Below are 26,404 nucleotides of genomic sequence, written 5' to 3' on the forward strand. Positions count from 1 at the left end.
AAGACATAAGTAGGATATTCAAGAGGAAAGTCTCAGAAATCCAGTGGGAACGATGAATAAAAAAATGTCTGGTAGATTTTTCTGCACACTTTTCAGTTAAATATAAAGACAGTGACCTATGTGGCCATTAGAATATTCTTCTAAGTAATTCTCCTAGTGTTTTAAACTGCCACCATAACTTGCAGATAATAACACTGTCGTTTAGAGGAGGACCCAGTTTTCAGTAGTAAGAGTAAAAAAATACTTGTAAATGAATCAGTCTTGGCAACTTCAATTTTGATTACTTTTAGGATACCTTATCAGTGTCTTTCCAGATATTGTGAAAAACAATTGGACATTTTGAAAGCCATCTTTTTCTGAGACTATGAATACAAATCCTTCTTGGAACAAGTCACATGTTTTATTCTTAACATACTATACTATATCCCCAAGGGGTACGAGCCAGGACAAAAAGCAGTAAATTTGAGGGATTCATGAGAAAATTATATACATAAAATAATAAGAGATCTATCTTAAAACTCCAAAATGGAATGAAAGATTAAAAAAAAAATTTTTTTTGGCTGACTCTGGAAGTGGAGATATTTGTCAAAAATTTCCCCCTATCTTCTTCTCCCTATTTAGGAGACAGTAGCAGTATGAACTATAAGACTGTAGGAATGTGTAGGAATATTCCATGTGAATGAGATGTTAATCTGGAGAACTGAATACTGACCATTTTAAATCTGCATATTTCTTGAGTGACAATATTAGACTTATTGAGTGACAAGATCGATGCCAGTTTAAACACAGACCCCCTTGAATTTTTATTACCTGACAACTACCTCCTGAAAAGAACCCCAGTTTATACCTCATAAGAACAGTTCTACAACATACAAAAACTTATGGGATGCAGCTAAAACAGTCCTTACAGGGAAATATATATCTATAATTACCTATAGCAAGGAAAAAGGATGATCTTAAATCAATAACCTGATCTTTCTTCTTAAGAAACTAAAGCAGAGCAAGCTAAACCAAATAAAGCAGAAGGGGGGGGGGGAATAATAAAGATTAGAACAGAAACAAATGAAACAGAGAATTGAAAAACAGAAGAGAAAATCAACAAAACCAAAAGTTGATTCTTTGAAAAGATCAATGAATTTGACAAACATTTAGCTCGTCTGAGCAAGAAATAGAGAGATGACTCAAATTACTAAAGTCAAGAATTAAAAACAAAGGCTATTCACCTTACAGAAATAGAATTATAAATGAATACTATGAATACTTGTATGTCAACAAATGAGATAATCTAGATGAAATGAACACATTCTTAGAACGACATAAACTACTGAAATGAATGCAAGAAGAAATAGAAAATCTGAATAGGCTGATAACACAAAAAAATTTAATTAGTCAACAAACAATTCTCACAAGAAAAGTACAGGCCCAAGTGGCTTCACTGGTGAATTTTACCAAATATTTAAATAGAAATTAATACCAATACTCACAGACATATCCAAAAAATAGCAGAGGAGGTAATACTTCTTAACTCATTCCTTGAGGCCTGTATTAACTCTCATACCAAAACCAGACAAAGACATCACAAGAAAGACAAACTACAGACAAATATCCCTTATGAATATAGATGCAAAATTCCTCAGGAAAATACTAGAAAACTGAATCCAGTAACACAAAGGAGGATTATACACAATGACCAAGTGAGATTTAGTCCAGGAATGCAAGGTTGTTTTAATACACAAAAGTCAATCAATGTAATATATTATGTGAATATAATACAGAACAAAAATCACATGATTATCTAAGTATACTTCCTATCAAAATCCTAGTTGTCTTTTTTGCAGTAATTGACAAGTTGATCCTAAAACTCATATGGAAATTCAAGAGAACTGGAATACCCAAAACAATACTGAAAAAGAAAAATAAAGTTGGAGGACTCACACTTCCAATTTCAAAACCTACTATAAAGCTACAGTAATTAAAACAGTGTGGTACTGGCATAAGTATATTCATATTGCTTAATGGAATAGAATCAACAGTTTAGAAATAAACCCTTAAGTTTATAGTCAATTGCTTTTGACAAAGGTGCTAAGATAACTCAATGAGGAAAGAACAGTCTTTTCCACAAATTGTGCAAGGATATCCAGTTGCAAAAGAATGAATTTGGACTCTTATGATACACCATATACAAAAATTAACTCAATGTGCTTCATAGACCTAAATGTAAGAGCTAAAATGATGAAACTCTTAGAAGAAAACAGAGGCAAAAATATTTGTGACCTTGGATTAGGCAACAGTTTTTTAGATATGATATCAAAAGCACAAGCAACAACAAAAAAATAGATAAATTGAGCTTTATCATTTGGAACTAGTATTCATGATATAGAAAGAATTCTTACAACTCAATGAAACAAAGAAATGTAATTTATTTTAAAAATGTGAGAAATATTTTTCTCCAAAAGAGATACAAAACTGTCCATAAGTACATAAAAATGTTCAAAATCATTAGTCATTAGTTAAATGCATATCAAAACCACAACAAGATACCACTCTGCATTTGTTCAGATGGTTATAATAGAAAATGGAAAATAACAGGTGTTGATACAGATGTGGAAAAATCGGAAGCCTCATGCACTGTTGGTAGGAATGTTAAATAGTGAAGTCCTTTGGTAACAGTATGGTAGTTTTTCAATAAATCAATATATCTATTTTTATGCCAGTACCCCCTACCCTTCCTTCCTGCATTCCTTGGTCCCTCCCACTCTCTCTTCCTTTTTCACTTCTTCTCTCCTTTCCTTTTGGATTATCTTTTATTGGATTTTAGAATCAAGGTTTGCTACCTAGTAAAATAGACTAGAGGAATTTTCTTTTTCTATAATTCAGAGTAGTTTAATAAATATGAAATATTTGTTCTTTAAGGTGATATACAATACAGCCATGAAAACTATTTGAATTGGTAAAAAGATTTTATATTTCTAAAATCCTCTGTGATTATTAGTTTGGCCAGATTTTCTCATTTTTCTTAAGTCAGTTTCTTATGTTCATCCTTCTACTTCTGTCTTTTGTTTTTCAATAATTTCAGCTTTCTTTTTATTGATGCCATTATTTTTCTTGTTTTGGTTTACTATAATTTTTTTAACTGTTTGTCAAAGTGAATATTTATTTCACATTAAGTTGTTTTTATTTGATAATAAAGGCTTTTCAACTATCATCTGAGTCTTATTTTAGTTGTGCCATATGAACTAGTGTAATGTTTCTAAGTACTTCTGAAATAATTTATAATTTGTTTTTCTCTTGGATTATTGAAAATTTTTAATTTTTAAAATTAAAAAAATTTTTAACATCTTTATTGGAGGATAATTGCTTTACAATGGTGTGTTAGTTTCTGCTTTATAACAAAGTGAATCAGCTATACATGTACATATATCCCCATATCTCCTCCCTCTTGAGTCTCCCTCCCACCCTCCCTATCCCACCCCTCTAGGTGGTCACAAAGCACTGAGCTGATCTCCCTGTGCTATGTGGCTCCTTCCCACTAGCTATCTATTTTACATTTGGTCACTACCAAATATATGCCCATGCCACTCTCTCACTTCGTCCCAGCTTACCCTTCCCCCTCCCCGTGTCCTCAAGTCCATCTCTACATCTGCGTCTTTATTCCTGTCCCGCCCCTAGGTTCTTCAGAACCATTTTTAAAAAAAATTTTTAATTTATAAAATTTTTATCCTTTAATATAAGCTTTTATTGGATTATATTTAAAGAATGAGACCTATGAAATATATCCTTTTTAAAACTTCTAGAATTTTTAAAATGTTATGTAAAATTGATGTATATTTTCTATGAACATAAGAATAAATGCTCTCTGTTTTTAATGTACTATTTTATATATACATATATCTTCAAGCAGTTAATTGAATTAATTAAATAATTAATATTCTTGATATTTTAACTGCTCACTCTGTAAAATTCTGGAAAAGATATAATATTTTCCTATAATTATATTTTAATCAAGTTAATCTTTTTATCCCAGTTCTTAATTTTTTTTAATTTTCATGCTTCTTGTTGCTTAAAAAGTATTACCATTTTATCTTTTTGATGAATTATATCCTTTGCCAATATGTAACAATGTCCCCTTTTTCTATTTCAATGTCATTAGCTTTAAATTTTACTTTATCCAATATTAATTATGAATATCAAATATTAAATATCTAATCTTTTAAATCTGTTTGCATTTACCCCTTTTTTAGTTTTGATAGTCCATTGTCACTGATTTGGATGTATTTTTCAAAAACAACAAAGAGCTGCTTTAAAAATAAAACAGTTTGATTATCTGCCTTTTAGTAGGAGAAAGCAACCTTTTACTATTTATTGAAATGGTTGAAAGGCTTGCTTATATTTCTTCTATCTCATTTTATTTTTGCTGTTATTTTATTTTTGTTTACTTAAAAATTTTCTGGTTTGATCAAGTTTTAGTTAATTCTTTTTTCCTTCTTACATATTTGAAGTTTCATGGCTGTCAAATTTGTTGGTATAACGCATTCATTCATTGCCAAATTAAAGGTCAATTATATTCTCACCATTGAGGGTACATGGTGAACAAGAGAGTTAAGGTGTTTGCTGCCATGAACTTTATATTCTGGTGGAGGCTGACAGATTATCAACCAACCAACAATAAGTAATCACTTAATATACAAGAAAATATAAGATAAATACAGTGTAGAGAAATCAAATAGCAAAATATAATAGCAAGTGACTGGGAGGCTTCTTAGAAGTATCATTTCAGTTTTGCCATCTTCCATGCTCTGGCAGGTGCCTCTTAAAAAGGCACAGTCACCATCTTCTCAGAATTCCCAATGCTTTTCCCTTTGCCTTTCTAGATAAGTTTACACAGACACATGTACAGATTTTTATTTTTTTTCTCATTTTAACATAATGTACATATGGAACTTGCATTGGGGAAAAGAGAACGTATGTGTTTCAGTAAGATTAATTTTTTTCCTTCAGCAGAACTGAATGTTCTTCCACTCTGACATTTCATTAATTTTGCTTCAAGGAAAAGAAATGAGTCGACTGAAAGTGGAAAAAATGATAGTAGTAGCATATTGTGGTAATATATTTATTTCATGTCAAATTAAATCAATAAAAGATGTTAACATTATCTTGTAATACTTCCATAATTTTGTGGATATTTTGAAGATTTTTTTCAAGAAAGTTGGCCAACAGCTGATTTACACCATAGTTGCAGAATGCTGATTGATATCACAGCTTCTGATTGTGACAAAATATTATAATTTTGAGAGAATAAAATGCATTAAGATCAAAGCAGTACTATTAATTTACTTCAGGTTCAAAATTTCTCTATCTAGCCCTACAAGACATAAGAATTTTGGACAATTGAGACTTTCATTTCATCATTAGTAAACCTTAATTTATTTTTATATTGTTTGCAATAGAGTGTTAAACAATACTTTCAAAGTCTTAACTATTCATTTTCCAGATAGTTATCATTAATAATTCAGTTTTTATGGAAAGCTGGTTTTCTTAACCCTTTAAAAAATCACTGGGATGTTTTCAAGAGTACAATAACATAAGAGTAATTAAAATTATCTTAAATTCTTACTTGACTAGAGCTACTTCAGACACATTTTTTGTGTGTCTGTGCAGCTCTAAGAGAAAATCCATATTTGGCTTTATTTGTTATATTACATGATAGTTGGTTTGATGTTATTTAAAACTGAGATACTAAGCACTTACTGGGTTTTTGATTAGTAACTGGCAAACTTCAAAAGGCCTGGATATTTGGTTTGGATAAAACTTGATTAGTTTGGATGGCTATTCAGATTTCCCCCCAAATCTCTAGGGCCTCTTTCCAGGTCTTCCCTGTCTGAATATTTCATTCTTCACCCATCTCCCAAGAGACTGAATTTCATGTTTTTAGGACTGCAGTTCCTAGTTAAATATTCTTGAAGCCTGTCTTTATAAAGATTGACAGGTCATATGACCAACTATTTTTTAGAACCTTTATATTCATCATCTTTATACATAGATAATTTTCTTTTCCTATTATCAGAATCATGGACTTTTAGAACTATATGGGAAGATTTGAGATCATCTAATCAATTCTAGTTATACATGTTAGGAAAATGAGTTTTCTAAGGTCCTTTAAATATGTAAGCTCAGTTGTTAAATGGAGTACAAGTAGTTCAAATAAGACTGTTGTAAGTGATAAATCAGATAATATACTAAAGATATCTGGCCATATTAGGCTACACTCACGTACACAAACACACGCCTTTTACTTTTCTTCCTTCTTTTCACATAGAGTGAGTTAGTGGATAAACATAGACTGGACTCTACCTCATGGATCCTCTTTTGACCACAATTCCTAAAATCCTCTTCCTTATTTCTCTCCTGATCTAGAACCATTTCCTCTTTTTTTCCTTTTCCTTTCCATGATATTTATTTTTCTCTTTGCCTCTTCAATCTTTGCCTTTCTAGTCATATGGGTTTTTTACCCCTATATTGTTTTCTGGGATTAATAGCCAGAATTTCAAGAATGCCATCAATATTATATATTGTTCAGCTCTTAATAATCCATCTCAAAGAGATGAGCAGAAGGATGTAAATTATATACTATGTGATTTTTATGTTCAAAGATATTCCATATAGAAATTATATGTGTTATAGAGATCATTGATAAGCAAATATTTTCCTTTTGATTAGAGTTACTGATTGTAGAATATTTTCTATGTATCAGCTACTATGTTAAGCCCTTTGTACAATCATTTTTATAATCCTCATAGGTTTCTAATGAAATGCATATTTCCTCAGTTTGGAACATTCTGCCTCCTGATTGTCACACAGGAGGATTTTCCTCTGGTTTCGCCTCAAAAATCTCCTCCTCAGAGATGCTTCCACAATATCTCATCTGAAGAGTGTCCCAGGCTCTCCTTAACACATCTTACTTTTATTTCTTACTACCTATCATATAAATATATAAAATTATCTTAGTTGCTTTCTTGTTATTGTTTTCCCTGCCCTGACAACTGTAATTTAAGCCCCATGATATCATAGATCTTGTCTGTCTTGTTCATTGCTGAATTTCTAGCACCTAGAATGGTGCCGAGTACAAATGGATGTTCAATAATTATCAAATGATTTCATGTTACTTCAACTGAACCATATCTAGTAAGGCTGATTAACTTACGCAAATTACAGAGCTAGTGAGGGGCAGAATCGGCTGTCATACCCATGTTTCCACCATTTCAACATCCATGTTCCTCACCACAACCTTTGATTGCTCTCAGACTATCTTTGGATTCTACCTGAAAAAGAAAATGAAAACAAAAGCCATTACATTCTTGTGTGTGCCAAGTCAGGGTCACACACTTTCAAATATTCTAGACAAAATTATTGCTAAACAGCCATGCATGTTTTCCAGATTCTCATATTTATTACAGATATATTGTAATGATTTAGTCATTAATGGGACATTCATTTCTTCCTTTACTTATTAGGAAATTTCAAGGAGATCCTTTTGATCCTTTTTTCATATTGTGATCTAAGACTGTGACCAGCTTTTGAACTTCTCTTATGTTTATTCATTCAGTACTCTGTAGCCTACAAAATAAATTATAGTAGTTCATTGGTCCAAGAATTTTTGCACTTAATGTTTATGACATACATTATCAGATCTGACCATGGCATTTGAATAATTTGTGAGGTACCCAAGCTTCCAGTACCCTTAAAATAGTTTCTGATTTATTGTTATGACAATCTGGGAGCTGGAATTTATTGGTATTATGTTTTCAACATCACTGGTACCACCATGTTATTACCCAAAGAATTAAGATTTCAGTCCTTGAAGGAGAAAAATGTTGGCATTTCCTTCTCTATAATTTATCCATGAATGAGCATCAACTATTTATGAGGAGAAGGAAGAAATTAGAAGTGTTATCTTTTATCGTTAACTGAAAACAGAAAGATACATTATCTGTTGTTTAAAGGGATTTTCAGTAAATACATTTGTTTTATATTTTGCTAAGTTGTTTTTTAAAATGGAAATTATGTCATAGAAGCAATTTTATTTTGAGAGTCTTTTAATAGGTAAAATAGAGAAGTTTATTAATGATTAGATATAGATATATAAGAAAGTTAAGTATACCAAATAAAGCAGTTTAAATCTATCTTATTCAAAATATTGGGGTGAAAGAAACTCAGAAGACATGTAATTCCAGCTACTCAATTATATAAATGTTTTCAATTGGATTGCTAGAAAAAGATTTTAAATGTCATCTAAAAATAAAGGTTGTAAACAAATTACCTTTTAATCTCCTTTTCTGAACACTGATTGATTTTATATAAAAGTTTCATGAAGAAAATATTTTGGTATATGCTATTACGTCATTGTTTTCACATAATTTGTGGTTACTATAGGTAGACTCTGTTAAGGAAGACACAGGCTAAAGGCTACCTACAGGAAATAAAAATACAAGAAGTTGAAAGAGGCTTCTACTTTAACAAGATAGTCATAATCCTGGAACTACAGAACATTCAGAAAGATTTAAAGTTTACATTTTACTCTAATTGATATTGAGATTTTTCCTCAAAATATTTTTAAATTTTAAAAATCTGTATATATTTTAACTGTTTTAAATGAAACTAATGATATATTGTTGAAAACATACATGGAAAACATTTGAAGTATAGCTTTATGATGTAGCATATTAGAGTATTCTGGGCTTACGTGGCTTTCTAAAATAATTTACAATTCATTAAACTGATTTTACTATGGAAATTTTTTTTACTTGAACCCCTATTCTTTGATTTTTCTAAAACATATTTGAGAGGTCAATGTTACTACTTAGTGCCTATAATTATATTTCAACATTGTGAGGTCTGCCTCTTTGTAAGGTCAGCCGTAGTATTTTATGATTATTCCTGATGAAAATGTTATTTGATATATTTCATTTCTTTTGTAAACTAGTAGCTTTTCCTAGTAGTAATATGACTTTAATTTATTTAAGTACAAGAAGATATATGTTTGCCAGCATAAATCTGAGAAAGCCAGCCATCCGAGACTTGTTTTAAAAGCAGAGTGCTCATAGAGGCTATAGTAGAATTAAGGCCAACCAAAGTCATTTTCATTAGTTTTCTTGGTTCACCTGTATTTAAATAGTAGCCAAACCAACTTTGTTTGTAGAAGTATTTGTAAAAACTGTTATGGCTCACTATGAGACCAGCTCTTTCAAAGTGCCTCAATGATGATGTAGGAGTTTCCAGGTTATTTGGGATAAATTTGTTTAAACTGCTTATCTTGACAAGGATGCTCTCTTTAAGCTGAAGAGCCTATCTCTCTACCCATGATTGTCCGAAAATCTACTCTTTGCACTTACATCTATAATGCTCAATGTTGAATGTATGCATATTGAAATATTTCTCCATTATGTCAGTAATATTTAGATGTTAAGTGTGGGTACTGTTGGAAGTTCTCTTAAATCATAAAGGTGCTTGGAGATGACATGCAAACTAAGTTAGTTTTAATAAAAAGTTTAAACACTATAAAGATTTGGTTTATTATACTGATACGTGAGGGGAATCTGTACGCAAAGTGGATCATTTACAGCTTTCACTGAAATTAAAGTTTTTAATTTACCTGTTTAATTTACCTTAAACATTACCTGTGCATTTCATAGAATTACAAGGTATACCTAAGGTAGAACAATATTGATATTAACTTGTGATTCTCCAATTTTTTTTTTTTTTTTTTTGGCGGTGCGCGGGCCTCTCACTGTTGTGGCCTCTCCTGTTGCGGAGCACAGGCTCTGGACGTGCAGGTTCAGCGGCCATGGCTCACGGGCCCAGCCGCTCCGCGGCATGTGGGATCTTCCCAGACCGGGGCACGAACCCGTGTCCCCTGCATCGGCAGGCGGACTCTCAACCACTGTGCCACCAGGGAAGCCCTGATTCTCCAATTTTATTTTGACTTGAGTCAAAATTTTATTCTGACAATATATGGGGAAAGTAAATAACTGAGCTAAAAATGGTTATGATAAAACTTTGGTGTTCAGGAATATGTTGCTTACAGTAGTGTTTCTTTTATTTTTAAAGAAGATTTATGTATTCATACAAATTGAATAATCTAAAATAAAAGGAAGGCTTAATGATTTTTCTTAAGAAAAATTTCTAAAGCTGAAATTCTAAAAAAGCTTTTTTCCTCTTTTTTAATTGAAGTATAGCTGATGTACAATATTTTATGTTAACAGGTGTACAATATAGTGTTTCACAATTTTTAAAGGTTATGCTCCATTTATAATTATTATAAAATATTGGCTATATTCCCCGTGTTGTACAATATTTTCTTGTATTATTTTATGCATAATAGTTTGTACCTCTTAATCACCTACCCCTATATTGTCCTTCCCTACTTCCCTCTCCTTACTGGTAACCACTAGTTTCTTCTCTGTATCTGTGCATCTGCTTCTTTTTTGTTATATTCACTAGTGTGCTGTATTTTTTAGAGTCCACATATAAGTGATATTGTACAGTATTTGTCTTTCTCTGGCTTATTTCACTTAGCATAATACCCTCCAAATCCATCCATGTTGCTGCAAATGGCAAAATTTCATTTTTCTTTTTATGGCTGAGTAGTATTCCACTGTAAATATATACCACATCTTCTACATCCGTTTATCTGTTGATGGACACTTAGGTTGTTTCCATATCTTGGCTATTGTAAATAATGCTGCTATGAACATTGGGGTGCATGTATCTTTTCAAATTAGAGTTTTTGGTTTTTTTCGGATATATACCCAGGAGTGGAATTGAAGCATGGGACAAATCAGAATCATTTATGGAAAATCTCAATGTACATCTTTATACACAAAAAAACTTAAACCAGAGCCATAAATGAGAGCAAGGCCTTCGGAGAGAAACAGACCTGGCTTTGATTTTTAACCTTGTGCCTTACTAAAAATATAAAGCCGGATAATTTTCTCAAAGCCAGATCACAAACTTAAAAGCCTACAATGACCCAGCAAAACTGAAACGAGAAATTGGCAGGATGGGGACTTGGTGATCTGGATGTCTGTGCCTCATCCAAACTGGAAGTCACTTGTTTCCATGCTCAGTGTTACTAGATCTTTTGATTTCCAAGAGAAGGTGGATATATGTATTTCTGTGTTCAATCCTCTGGTTTTTAAGTTTGGCAAGTAATTAAAATATTCTAAAAATACATCTTTGGCTGAGATTCATCCTGTGCACACCAGATTGTGTTGTATACTTTCATATTAATCAAATAAACTTTTATTTATTTCCTCATAAGGAAGAGGATTTTTGTGAAGATTAATGAGCTGTTAAAGTTCCTGACATGTTGCAGATCTTTAATAATGGTTGGTTCCCACTGAACTTTCCTACTCAGTTTTCAACTTCTTTTCCCTTATCAGTAGAAACAGTTAATAAAAGCTGCATCTATTGTGCAGTTTTTAGCTTTTGTGTTTATTATGAGATATGGATTTAGCTTTTGTATTTAATACACTGTGTTTAACTATTCAAAACTATCAAACAGAAAGTATGTTTCCTTTATCAACTTTTGGAAAAAATATTTTCACAAGGTGTCTACATAAATGGAAAAGGCATGGTTTATATAATTACTTAAGCTACTTTAAAGATCCATGAAGTATTCCTTGGCAGATTCTTCCAATCCTTATTGTTACTTAATATCCATATGACAAGAGACATATACATGACAACATTAAGCCACTATTAAAGATAAATGAAAAAAGTTAAAGAAATGCATGAAGATATAGACACCATAATATTAATAAAAGTTTTCCCATTCTGGTGATTTTTACTTTCTTTATATTTGTGTGTCTCTTTTCAAAGTTTTATGTTGTGTAAATATTATTGATATAATTAGAAGAAATAATAAAGCTATTTCATCTAGATAAAGAAATATGAATGAGAACTATTTTAGAAAAATAGATCATAATATATTTTCTACTTGTAATATAAAAGTATTTAATTCACTTTCACTTGAATTAAGCTATAGTTAAAGGAATTGAAGTGAAACTTAAGAAACTGTCAGAGTAGAATAAATATATTTTTGTTCAAGTGATCTTAATTACAAAAATATGTGTCTAAAAGTAACAGGATATATATTATTAAGCTATTTTTAAAAAGAAAAAAAGAGGATACACTATATTCAGAGGAACCACTGGATGATTAGGTTGTAATAGTGAATCATTATGTGTGATAAATGTAACTATGACAACTCCTCTGGTCAAATAAATGAACTTCTTTTCAAGTAGTCCTCTCTTCTGAAATTTTTCTCATGAATACTATCCATAATATACTTTTTAGATCCAGGAATTTCCTTTGTTACTTTATTCTCTTTGGCTTCTCTCTTGCATTTATCTTTATTGATTACTCATGTCTTGGTACTCCTATCCTTTAATTTCCATCATGTAATAAATTTCTAGTACTTTTCCTTTCAATTTCAGCTGTTGTGGTCAGGCTGACTTCCTGACTGTCCTACAAACCCACTTGAGTTCATTTATATGTCAGGTAAAAGATTTATTGTTTTTAACCATGGGCCCTGTTAAGATTTACAAAACAATAACATAACCAAAACCCAAGATTATTAACTTTTAAATTAATTGTAAAACTTGAAAGAAACCCTTCAGGCAAGAAGATGAGTTAATATTTTAGAAATTATGTACCAAGGACTACATTGGTACTTAATAAATAACTAATAGACATTTAGTATTTGTTGAATAAATGAAAACAAGTTATATAAAAACCATGCCATAAAAGGAGGGAAGTTACCCTCTTCTTATATTGCTTTAGAGTAAATACAATGTATTATTTCCATCAAGAGGACCTTAGTATGGTGTCCCATACATAGGAAGGAATAAGAAGTAATGTAGAATGTTTCTCTGGTCTATCTGGTTTTGGGGTTCCTGAGGCTTTTGTCTTTGATAACATTACATACCTTTCAAAAATAAATGGTTGTGCCCTGTTGAAAAATGGGCAGAAGAACTGAAAAGACATTTTCCCAAAGAGGACATGCAGATGGCCAACAGGCATATGAAAAGATGCTCAACATCGCTAATCATCAGGGAAATGCAAATTAAAACTACAATGAGATATCACCTCACACCCGCCAAAATGACTATCATCAAAAAAGAACACAAATAACAAATGCTGGTGAGGATGTGGAGGAAAGCGAACCCTTGTGCACTGTTGGTGGGGATGTAAATTCATACAGCCACTGTGGAAAACCATATGGAAGCTTCTCAAAACTAAAAATTGAACTACCATATGACTCAGCAATTCCACTCCTGGGTATATATCTGAAAAAACCAAAAACACTAATTTGAAAAGATACATGCACCCCAGTGTTCATAGCATTATTATTATTATTATTATTTGCGGTACACGGGCCTCTCACTGCTGTGGCCTCTGCAGTTGTGGAGCACAGGCTCCGGACACGCAGGCTCAGTAGCCATGGCTCACGGGCCCAGCCACTCCGCGGCATGTGGGATCTTCCCGGACCGGGGCACGAACCCGTGTCCCCTGCATCGGCAGGTGGACTTTCAACTACTGCGCCACCAGGGAAGCCCCATAGCAGCATTATTTACAATTGTTTAGATATGGAAGCAACCTAAGTGTCCATCAACAGATAAATGGATAAAGAGGATGTGGTGAATACACACACACACACACACACGCACGCGCGCAACGGCATACTACTCAGTCATGTTACAGCAACATGGATGGACTTGGGAGAGTTATGCTAAGTGAAATAAGTCAGACAGAGAAAGACAAATACTGTATGATATCATTTATACATGGAATCTAAAAAATACAACACACTAGAGAATATAATAAAAAAAGAAGCAGACTCACAGATATAGAGAACAAACTAGTGGTTACTAGTGGAGAGAGGGAAGGGGGGAGGGGCAACATAGAGGTAGGTGATTAAGAAGTACAAACTATTAAGTATAAAATAAGCTATAAGTATATATTGTACAACACAGGGAATATAGCCAATATTTTATAATAACTATAAGCAGAGTATAACCTTTAAAAATTGTGATTCACTATATTGTACACCTGTAACTTACATAATATTGTACATCAACTATACTTTTATAAAAAAAAATTATTGTAAAGCTTATCTGAACTGAGAAAAGGTAAAACTGACCAGTTAGAGTGTTCTGGTTCCACAGCTTTAAATGATGTTATACCATTCTAAAACTGTTTGGTGCTGAAAATATGTTCAACTTCAGTTTATACTTGTTGACTTTTTCTTATATTGATAGATTAGATGAAAAGGAAAGGTCAAAGATGGCAAAGTTGGTCAGCACATACTTCAACTAGAATTGAGCATGTGAGTATGAAAAATATCAGCTGTCATTCTTGGAAACAACTAACTGTGGTATTTTAAGAGGTGCATTCAGATTGGATCAATAATGACAGCAAAATCTTATTTCAAATTTAGTTTTATTTACAACTACACTTTTACATTTAATTCTTCTCTGATTTCTGTATTTTTTGGGGGGGTCTTTCCTTAGTTAATTTAATTATTATGCTTCTCTTGTTGCTTCTTGCAGGGAACTTTTATGAATGATCTAAATTCTGATTTTCAGTGCACACTGTGCTCTTTAGAAAGGTTGGATTAATGTGTGTTATATTTTCTCTCTTTCCATTTCCCGAAGCTTACTATTTTAAAAGTTTTTGCAGCTAGAGAATCTAATGATAAATCACCTTACTTATGAGTAAATTTAACAAATGTTGGCTGGTGGTAATAACACATTAGTTATTAATGATAAAATGTAGAGAATATATACCTGTATCATAAATGCTCACTGAATTGAGAATGATACAGTCCTGAGATTCTTACAACTATATTTATTAAAGTGTCAAGTAATAAGAATCCCAGTATGAAAAATGTATTACTTAATTCCATAAGAAATACAAGTTGAAACAAACAATTTTGTATGGCCTAAAACATCTGTCATTAATAGAGGCTATAATGATTTTTAACTAGCTATATTAGTCTTTTACTGTTAGTTAAACAGAGTTTCTAGAAATTAAAATGACAAAAAGGAGACTTACATTGCCACAAATTTATGTTAATTAGTATCTAATGAAAATCTTTCATTTTTCAATGCCAAAATATCTGAGCCAAGCTTAAGAGATTTTTAGCCATGATTAGATTATTTTCCAGTCATAAAATGTGTCAAACTGTAACTTGTGTTTATTAATATAGCTCTCATTTTTTATAAACTAGAATAAAGTCTATGTACAATAGCAAGTAATTTAAAAAACTAAATATAACTCTATAAATTTTGATTTGGAATTTCATTTGGATCTTATTTCTTAAAGCCAAATAAACTCACACATCATAGATTTTAGAATTTATTAAATACGAGTCTAAAATTGGACAGCTTTTTGATTCTCTATTCAATAATCCAGGTCTCAAAGTAATCTATGTGAGAAAAATATGGACTATTTGAAACATTATGAAAGCTTTATGAAGGTTTATTTTCCAAGAGGAAGTAACCAAATTTGACCTTGTGTATTTAGTTGGCTGAGCAATATTTAAGATACATTTCCATCCTCATAAAGATGTATCACATTAAAAAGTCCAACTTTTTACCAGGGGTGGGATGGTGGTGGGATGAATTGGGAGATTGGGATTGACATATATTCACTAATATGTATAAAATAGATAACTAATAGGAACCTGCTGTATAAAAAAATAAAATAAAATTCAAATAAATAAATTGTAAAACAAAAAAATAAAAAGTACAACTTTTTGACAATTAGCTTTTATTATAGAAATTCTGTCAATTCTGTTTGTCTCTCAATGTTTTGAATGCTGATAAGCTTAAAGAAAATCTATATTTGAGAGTAAAGTAAATAATTTGAAACAAATCCCACATTCTATTACCATAGATACTCTAGAAATATATTGTATATTATTTTATTATTTCCATCTGCTTGTTTTGGCTTTGGTTTGGTCTTCTATTTTAGCTCCTTCAGGTGGAAGCTTAAAATATTGATTTGAGACCTTTGTGTTTTGTTTTAATTTAAGCGTTTAATGACAAAAATTACCCTTTAGGTATTGCTTTAGATTCATTTCATAAATTTGATATGTTGTGTTTTCTTTTTTTACTCAGTGCAAAATATTTTATGACTTCCTTTATGCTTTCTTCATTGGCCCATAGTTTCTTAAAAGTGTTGCTTAAATTATGAACATTTGGGGGGTTTCCAGACATCTTTCTAATACTGATTTCTAGCTTAGTTCCATTGTGATCATAAAACATACTTTGTACGACTTAAAGTTTTAAAAATTGTTAATGTTTGTTTTATGTCCCAACATATCTTTGTAGATACTCCATGGGCATTTGAAAAGACTATATATATTCTTCTGTTTTGAGGTGGAATGTTGTATAAATGTCAATTAGGTCAAGTTGGTTTATAGTGCTGTTCCAATTTTTTTATCTTTACTGATATTCTCTCTTCTGGTTCTAACAATGATTCAAAGAGAATTTGTTGAAATCTCCAATGATAAATGTATCTTTCTCTTTTTAATTTTATCAATTTTTGATTTTTATATTTTAGAGCTCTGTCATTGAGTGTATATAATTTGAGATTAACATATATTCTTGATGAATTGACTTCTATATCATTATGTAATATCTTTCTTTTCCCTGGTAATATTTCTTATTCTGAAGTTTACTTTGATATGATTTTAATTATTTCAAGTTAGTTTTGATCAGTGTTGAAGAGTATATATTTTCCTTATTTTTATTTCTGATTTATTTGTGTTTTATTCAAAGGGGTTTCTTTTTAAAAATTTTTAACAGCTTTATTGAGGTATAATTAATTTATAAAAAGAAATGTACATACTTAATGTGTACAATTTGATGAATTTGGAAATATGCAAACACCCATGATACCATCACCACAGTCAAGGCAACAGACATATCTAGCAGCTCCCAGAGTTTCCTGTGTCTTTGCTTTTTCCTTGATTGTTTGTTTTTGGGTAAAAACACAACATGAGTTACCCTCTTAACAAATTCTCAAATGCACAATTTATTGTAACTATAGGCATGATGTTGTATAGCAGATCTCTAGAAATTATTCATCTAGTATAACTAAAATTTTATACCTATGGAAAAAGAACTCCCAATTTCCCTCAACACATTACCTATGGTAAACAGTATTGTATTCTATGTTTCTATGAGCTTGACTATTTTAGATTCCCAAGTAAGTGGACTCAATGGGTACATATCCAAAAGAATATCGACGAGCTTTCTGCATTCTCATGTTCACCACAACATTATTCACAATAGTCAAGACACGAAAATAGCCCATGTGTCCACTGATAGATGAATGGCAAAGAAAGTGGAATACTATTCAGCCCCCCAAAAGAAGGAAACTGTCATTTGTGACAACATGGATGAACCTGGAGGACATTAATGAGCAAAATAAGCCAGTCACAGTCACTGTTTAGTATAACAAGTTCCTCAGCTCTTCTGATATACATCAAATTGTGAGATCCACTCTGCTAAATGAACCCAAATAAGTGTTTCTTGTAGAGAACATACATTTGGCTATTTCTTTTTCATCCAACTTGACAATATCTGCCTCTTAATTGAAGTGTTTAAACCATTTGTATTTAATATAATTATTACTTTAATGATAGGACTGGTGTGTATCTACCATCTTGCTACTTCTATTGTCCCATCAGTTTGTCCCTCTTGTTTTTCTTTCACGGCTCTCTTTTGGACTGATTATTTTTTATGATTTTATTTTTTCTCCTTTATTGGCTTATTAGCCCTACCTCTTTTTTTTAAGTGGTTGATCTAGAGTTTGCTATTGCATCTTAACTTATTATAATTTACCTTCGAATATAGTTTATGCCATTTCCTCCATCTCATCTTTTGTGTTATCATTGTCATACATTTCACTTCTACATATGATATAAATCCCACAATACATTATTGGTATTTTCGGTTTGGACAGTCTTCTATCTTTTTAAAGTGAATAAGCATAAGGAAAAAATCTTTATATTTACCTTCATTTTTACTATTTCTGGCACTTTGCCTTCCTTTGTATAAATTCAAATTTCCATCTGGTTTCATGTTCCTGATGAATGAACACTTTCCTTTAACAGAAAAGTAGTGCAGGTCTGCTGTCAATGAATTCCCCCTATTTTCTTGTCTGAGAAATATTTTTAATTTTATCTTAATCTTTAAAAGATTTTATTTCTTTTTTTGCTGGGTATACAATTCTAAGGAGCCTTTTTTCTATCAATATTTAAAAAATGTAATTTCATTATCTTTTGGTTTGTATAGTCTTTGATGAGAAGTCTGCTGTAAATTTTTATCTTTATTCTTCTTTGTAATGTTGGTTGTCTTCAAATATTTCTTCTATACAGTTTTTAATTTCTTCTTTGGGGACTCAAATTTCATGTATATTAGTGCATTTAATATTGTCTTCCCTCTCTTGGGTATTCTATCTGCTTTCTCTTTTCTTTCTGTTTTTAGCTTGGATAATTTCTATTGACCTATCTTCAAGTTCAATGATTTTTTTCCATACCTATAGCCAGTATGTTGATAAGCATGTCAAAGGAATTCTTCATCTCTGATACTGTGCTTTTAAAATTTATGACATTTCTATTTGACTCTTGTTTTACAGTTTCAATAACACTGCTGAAAATTCCTATCTTATATTATATATAGTTCATCTTTTCTGAAATATCTGTTAACATGTTAATTGCAGTTATTGTAAAGTTGCTGTCTGATAGTGCCAACATATGGAACAACTCTGAGTATGATTTTATTGACTGATTTATCTCTTGACAATAATTTTTCCTTTGCTTTGTTGCATGCCTCATAATTTTTGTCTAAATGCTGGATATTATATATAGAAGAATAGTTGAGACTGAGGTAAAAATTATTTCCTCTCAGAAATCAGCCCATCTCTTCTGTCAGGTTGTTAATATGGAGGGTTGAGTAAATCTTGTCAGTACTTGAGCTGGGTTTGGATTTGGCTGTTGCTATTTAAACCTTTATTCATTACAGGCTTTAAATTCCTATTGTGGTGGGCTGTTGTTATCCTGTGCTAGGAGTAATGCCTGGAGTACTGGAGGGTTCTTCTCAGTATTCTTGTTCCACATTCACCTTGCAGTAGTCCTCCATGCCTATGCTACAGAGAGGATATCTCTCAATGTTCTTACCTCAACCCAGATTGCTGTTGATTGCTACTCATGTTAGGGGAAGAGGGTGCTATATTATCCTGGTCTAGCCCAATTTTTAGGTAGGATCTCTGCTCCTGGGCCTTGGGAGTAGAGTTTTCATAGTCCAGACTTTCTAACTCATGCCAGCCAAACCCTGCCTTGTATATTGCACATGTCTTGGGCGGGAGAGTGTTTCCTGCTTCTTCCCCACTGGTAGCAGACATCTGCTTCGTATCAGTGTAGGATCTCAGGTCCAAGAGTTTTACCTGCCCTCTTTCATGAGCAGAAAGATTTTCCTTCTTCCCTTTCTACTTAACCCCCAGAAACAGTGGAAGTGTTTATGTCCTGAAGATAGGGGGACTTCCTAATCACTCCCAGAAGCAGATGGGTTATGCCTCTACCCCTCCCCTAGAAACAGGATTTTTGCCTGGATCCTAGGGACGTAGCACTTCCTGTCTCTATTCCAGCAACTTAATGCTTTTACTTTTTATAAGAGAAGGATCTGAGAAAATACAAAGTTTTGTATCTGTTCCCCAGGTGTAGCTGAACACCTGCATACCGATGTTCCTGAGGGAAGCTCTCTCCAGTTTTCTACCATGACCTTCAATTTTCATGGAATTGGCTCATGAAAAATGTTTGTGAGTGAGTGTAAAATATACTTGTTTCGAGGGATTTCAGTTTTTCCAAACTTATATGCTAGTCCATTCTCAGCCTTTAAGAATTTGTTAAAGTTTAGTGTGATTTATTCTTACCCACTTCTACGGTGACCATCTCATCCTCTCATGTCTTGCCAAAGGTGAAAATTTGTGTGTACTGTTTCTCCTCACAGAGCTTGTCACTCTTTGGAACTCAGAGCATTTGCTTGCCCTGCAACTTCAGCTCTCCTATGGAGTAAAGAAAATGTAGATTTTGATTTTTTTTCTTGTTGTTAGGATAATAGCAACATTCTCTTGTGGTTTTCTGAATCCTAAGCAGATGCAGAACCTCCCTGAGTCCCTATAGTTGTTTTAAAGCAGGCTGTTAGCAGAACAGATGCATTAACTTAGTAGAATTAATCTTAGCAGAAAAGCAATAAAACATAGTTCACTAAATTTGAGACTTAAAGAGTACTAAGCATAACTTTAAAATAATTACAATATTGAAATATGGTCAATAAAATTATAGAGTTGTACATAAGAAAACTGGCTATTGGTACCTGGAATTGTTAATGCAAATAATGAACTATGTGACATTTCATACATTTCTATGGTTATATTCATAACAAAAATATTAGTTATACCATGTTGATCAGATAAGTTTCTTGGAGGAAGTAGAATGTAAATTTTATATTAAATGATATGTGACTTGAATTAGGCAAGAAAGAGGGATGGGCAGTCTGGGTGAGAAAAACAGCAAGTTCAAAGGCATGAAAATAGAAAATGAGTAGTGAGATTATGGTATATTAGAAAACTATAAAGATACTAGCCTTGTTTGGTTTATCTATATCTGAGGTTGGCAAACACAACCATGAGCCACATCCAACCTGCAGCCTGTTTTTGTATGACCAGTGAGCTAAGAATTGTTTTTAAATTTTTAAAAGGTTGCGAATAAAGAAAAACAAGATGCAAGAAAAAAACAAGAAGGATAAGAGATAAAAGAAGTTGAAAAAGAGGAGACTGAGACTATATGTGGCTTGCAAAGCCTAAAATGTGTATATCTGAACTTTCACAAAAGTTTTCCAACCCCTGATCTGTGTAGTTTTTTTATTGTTTGTTATTCTATTACAGAGAAATAGAAATCCCCCTTGAATTTTCAAAATTTATACTAAATATAATTGTCATATTATCTAATTCCTCCCTAATTTGCTTTCAGTTGATTTATTGAATTAAACTTATAATTATACTTTGAACTACTATATTTTTTGCACAATTCAAAATGTGTTTTTTACAGTTCCAATTCATTAAATGTGGATTTATAATTTAATAGATCACATATTGCTATCTAGTTTTTACATTGCCCTTTCCTTTGTTTATTGGTGAGCCAGATACAATCATAATTTATTTTGCAAATTGCCATAAATCCATGATGTACTTAAGGGGTTTGACAGGACCTCCAAGGAAGAGGCAGGACCATGAGATGACCATAATGTACAACAAATTGGTGAAACGATAGATTGACACTGGATTGTTTTCCATGAAGATAGTTTTGACTTTCTAATTTCTTCCATGTCCTTCCTTTTTTTGTTTTTGTTTTGTTTTTAAACTATTCCTATTTGCCATCTTCTATCAGATGGCTGAGACAACCACATCAATTAGACGGGGCTGATCATCTAAGCCCTTTTTCTCTTCTCTCTCTTTCTGTTTGACAGTAACAATGCTCGTTCATACACCCTCAGAAGATGTGTGGTTATAAGAAAATAAAAAACTAAATATGATATTCTGATTTTTTTCAGGTACTGACTTTTAAAAATTAGTTTAAAACAAATAGAGTGTCATTTGGATGATAATTGTGGGATTTGATTAAAGCATTTCATACTTGTCTCCATTTTAATGGACAATCGATAACTATTTAAAAATAACAAATTATGTTTTCATAAATATTGCTTAAAATTTAACTCTTATTTAGTCAGATCCTCAATCAAAAACGTGTTCTTAACAAATAAAATATATCTTACAGCATGCTTTTAACTGTTTCACCTTCATCTTCAAATACGCCATAGAAATAACTTCATGGGGAACTTCAGTTTGTTATATGAATCTGTTCAGGGTTTGGCATGCAGAGGACAGAAAGACAAGGAACATTACTTTCTGACACCTGTTGCTCTCAGCAAATAGATACCAAAGCACAACTGGAAAATACCTGCTCTTTGTTTCAGATATTTTAGAAAACAGCTTATCAATCTGAAAGCCAAATCAGGTATTGTTCAGTCCTAGAGGTAAAGATCAAAAAGATAATGTAACAGTCAAAGTAAGAATAAGGACAAAAAGGAACACGAGTTTGTTTTTATTGGTCTTCTTTTATTAGTGGATTTTACCCAAAAATTTCATAACAGGCTTTTTGCCAGTTCGTTCCTTGGCTCTGTGACTTTGATGATTGCTGGCACCCCCATAAACCTAATGGACTTCATGGTGAGGAAAACTGACTCGTTGTTAAGAAAAAATGTTAAGATAAACTTGGTAGGTTTTCTGTTAAGACATAGAAATTTAAACCTTGGATTAAAAACACAGCAGAGGAAAAGAAAACACATATTTTGACATTCAACTTTCAGATGTGGAGACCTCAAAATTATATTAGCAACAACCTGTTAACTAATGGTCATGGTCCAAATATTTAGGAACAAATCCTTCAGGCTTAGAAAATTACTAACATTGGCTTCTCAACCTTGGAGTCAATAGTAAAACTGCACATTTCCAGCCTTCATCATTTTCAATCAAGACATTAATTAATTTATTTTTTACTTGGATAAAGAGGTATTAGTAGAAAATAGTATTGTATAATTCTAAAGATCATTTCTAAGAAATGATTGATTTATGCTATTGACTAAATTGTATCCTTCTGAAATATATACATTGAAGTCCTAACCACTAATGTTACTTATCGAGGTAGAGTCTTTTTTTAAAGATTTTTTTTCATGTGGACCATTTTTAAAGTCTTTATTGAATTTGTTACAATATTGCTTCTGTTTTTATGTTTTGGTTTTTTGGCTGTGAGGCATGTGGGATCTCAGCTCCCCAACCAGAGATTGAACCTGCTTCCCCTGCATTGGAAGGTGATGTCTTAACCACCGGACCTCCAGGGAAGTCCCAAGAAATAGAGTTTTTTGGAGATAATTAAAGTTAAATGAGTTGATAAGGATGGGACCCTAGTCTGATAAGACTGTGGCCTTATAAGAAGAGGAAGATCTGTGTGTGTGTGTGTGTGTGTGTGTGTGTGTCTCCTGCATGTGAGAACACAATGGGAAGGCAGCCATCTGAAAGCTAGGAAGACAGATCTTACCAGAAACTGAATCCTGCTGGACCTTGATCTTGAACTTTCCAGCAACTAGAGCTGTAAGAAAACAAATTTCAGTTGTTTAAACCACTCAGTCTATGGTATTTTGTTATGGTAGCCTAAGCTAGCTAAGAAAATTAATTCGCATTCTGTAACTGCCTTAATTTTATCCAGGATATATGAGAATAAGTACTTCCTTGAAATACTTTAAAAGTCTGCTCCCAAAGTAAAAAAATCCAGCAAAGAAAATAATAGCCTAGAGCTGTTTGATCCTGCAGTTAAATCACCTTTCAGAACTATTCATACCACGAAGTGCAACTGCCTTTTATGGTTAAGGGTGAGCATAGAATTGTTTTCCTCCTTCCAAAGGACCAGAACTTCTTAGAAACATATTTTACTATTTAAAGTTTAAGGCTCTCTTTCAACCTGTGTGCTGCAGATATTTAATTGGATAAAGACTCAATATTATGTCCAGTAAGTCAAAGGTTATGTTAGGATATAAGCTCATAACTACCTGAAATTTTCTTTCCTCTTTCTCACTGTGTTTCAACTATGCAATGCCTTTCTTTGCTTCAAACAAAGTTTCCAATAGTTTATCTAATCTTTGTTCTATTTGCATGATTTGACTTTATGATAATTAGTTTAATTAATATTTTGCTTTCTTTTTTGACTCTGAAAAGTCTTACAAATTACCTGTGAAATAATAATTACTCTTTGGCCTCAATTTTGTTTATGCGCAGGGAAGAGAATGTTAGAAGAGATGGAAATTAAGGGTGTGAAAAGATAACAGCATGATGCTGCTTTGGGCATATGGGCCTTTCTCTAACTCAATTTTGGTTTGTAAGGGTATCTGCATATGGTCAAATAACTTTCAGTTTCTAATTATGAATTATGGAATTAGTGAATATGGTATATAGTTCATGCTTAAAATGTATGATAGTAAATACCAAATGGGACTTGTTTGTATAAATGAATATATGGAATCTTCAGGGTGCAGGAGAGCCAACTCGGGAGCAAAGAAATTTGCTACTGTTTAATCACTTTATATCCTGGATGACGAAGTCAAGATGTCTCCCGTGCACGTGTTTATCACACATGATCATGTTCTATGTGCCAGAATGGTGTGATGGTGGGGGTGGAGTGATCTGCCTCTCTTTTTGTTTGTTTGCTCAGTTAGATTTCAGTGAACTTTGACTGAACTTAAATGCTTTTGACTACTGAGAGGGGCCTAGTGGCTAAAATATCAAATACTCATAAGAACACTGCAAATAATGCCTTTCCTTTTCCTTCAAATACCAGCAGGATGGAAGAGCTGTCTTTTGAGAATAATACTGTCAGAACACAGCCTGTCTCAGTCCTGGAATCATACCCACTTGGGAGACATACTTAAATGCTTATATATCTGTAATGGGTACACTAGATTTTTTATGCCTCCATTCCATTATTGGGTATTTTTCCCTGTGTTTGGTCCTGGGATTGAATCATGAATCTGTAATCTGAGAAGGGACGTGAGAGAGAAATTTTGGCAAAAAAGAATAGGGAAATAAAAGAAAAGTTCACTTTTTTAGTGGATTGAGGGGGAGGAGGGAATAGGGTTAGCAAGATCAGATGGCAGTGTTCTTTTGCCATGTTCCTTGCCCAGTTTGAAGCCTCTCACCCTCAAAATCCATTCTCAGGGAGGGGTAGGGGCTTGTAGAAACATCTGGACACATATACAAGGTCTCTAAGAAGACCAAGGAGAGTGAATTTCTTTCTCTAAAAAGACTAGGGAGAGCCGCACTTTCAAAGGAGAACTCCCAAAAGCGAGATCAGTCACCCACGCAAGAGCAGACCAGAGGAGCCTCACCCCAGCAGAGACCAGGCAGGAGTCCCAGGTCTCTTTCTGCTGCACCAGTGCCCACCCCAGCCCTCTGTGGGGATGGTACACATTCCCTCACCCAGTCAGATGTCTTCTGAACAGAGAAGGGTGAGGTGCCCAAACTCTCAAAGACTGATCATTTTCCTAAAACTCTAAGCCATCCAAAAGATGCATTTAAACTAGGCTAAACACAGAGCTAAACTTCAAATAGTCCAGGTATTTGAGTTGAAGGAGACTGTTTAATGTAGAAGAGACTGAGATTTTGTTAATCAACAATTGCAAGGTTCCTTGTTACCAAGAGGGCTTAGGAAGATTATGTTACCTCTAGTAATTGAGGCAATAAATTTATTTGCATATCTGAGTACAATGTGAATAAAATCACAATTCTGATATGCATGACTGGCTATTAATAAAATTATGAATATTGCATGGTGGTGGCATAGGCCCCTTTTCTGAGTCATGTTTCATTTATCATTTTTAAACATATGATTGACCTAGCTTTACGCATATACTGGTCTTTGAAACTCTCTGAAGTAAAGAAATATTTGCATTGACTGAATACATTTTTCATATTTTCTTAACCCCCAATTTTAATGTACTAATACATTTGAGGTGATTTGGAAAATTCCTTTATTTTGTCAGATGTTAAGGAACAATGTGGTAGAGAAAACACTGGACAATGGATCAAAATACACGTGTTCTACTGTTGACTTTGTCACTCACAGCTATGAGGCCCAAGGCAAGAGCACTAACCACTCTGATTATCACTGCTTTATCTACACTACAGAAACAATCATCTTTCATATTCTATTTGTGAGATGGTTATAAGAACAAGTTAAAAAATGTTTGTGAATGTATTCTGAAAATTGATATTGATTTTATCAAGGAAATATGAAAGTATTATTTAATGAAAAACTTTTTGATTCTAATTTACCTATCTAGTGTTTAAAAAATTTTTATTTTGAAATAATCTCAGAACTATAGAAGAGTTACAAATATAGTACAAATAACTCCTAGAAGCTTTCTATTCAAATTTACCTATTTTTAATATTTTACCATATTTTCTTTGTTCTCTCATATATATCCATATATTGTAAACATGCATATAGTTTTTCTGAAAAAATATTCTAAATAACTTGAAAGTACATTTATTATGCTACTTTACCTTTTAAAACTTTAAAGTCCACTTCTCTTTCTTCTTTCTTTCTTTCTAACAGCTCATATTTTTATTGAAGTATAGTTGATTTACAATATTATATTAGTTTCAGGTGCACAATATTGAATCACTATTCAATATTTTATAGATTATAAAAGTTATTATGGTTTAA

General features: G+C 32.5%; 1 long non-coding RNA gene across 2 annotated transcripts; it reads right to left on the reverse strand.

The window, feature by feature from the left end:
* Positions 1-5,096: 5,096 nt before the first annotated feature.
* On the reverse strand, positions 5,097-26,161 carry LOC113609822 (uncharacterized). Of its 2 annotated transcripts, XR_003428813.1 has the most exons (4): positions 23,225-26,161; positions 20,002-20,133; positions 7,202-7,319; positions 5,097-5,262 (listed from the first exon to the last, which is right to left on the reverse strand). It is a non-coding gene; the product is annotated as an uncharacterized LOC113609822 (long non-coding RNA). The 2 variants fall into 2 exon arrangements; XR_003428812.1 differs by having other exon boundaries at positions 5,097-7,319; positions 23,225-25,952.
* Positions 26,162-26,404: the final 243 nt, after the last annotated feature.

The sequence above is a fragment of the Aethalodelphis obliquidens genome, unplaced genomic scaffold, assembly GCF_003676395.1.
Source record: "Aethalodelphis obliquidens isolate GAN/ISIS:26980383/991018 unplaced genomic scaffold, ASM367639v1 scaffold3, whole genome shotgun sequence".
Taxonomy (NCBI): Eukaryota; Metazoa; Chordata; class Mammalia; order Artiodactyla; family Delphinidae; genus Aethalodelphis; species Aethalodelphis obliquidens.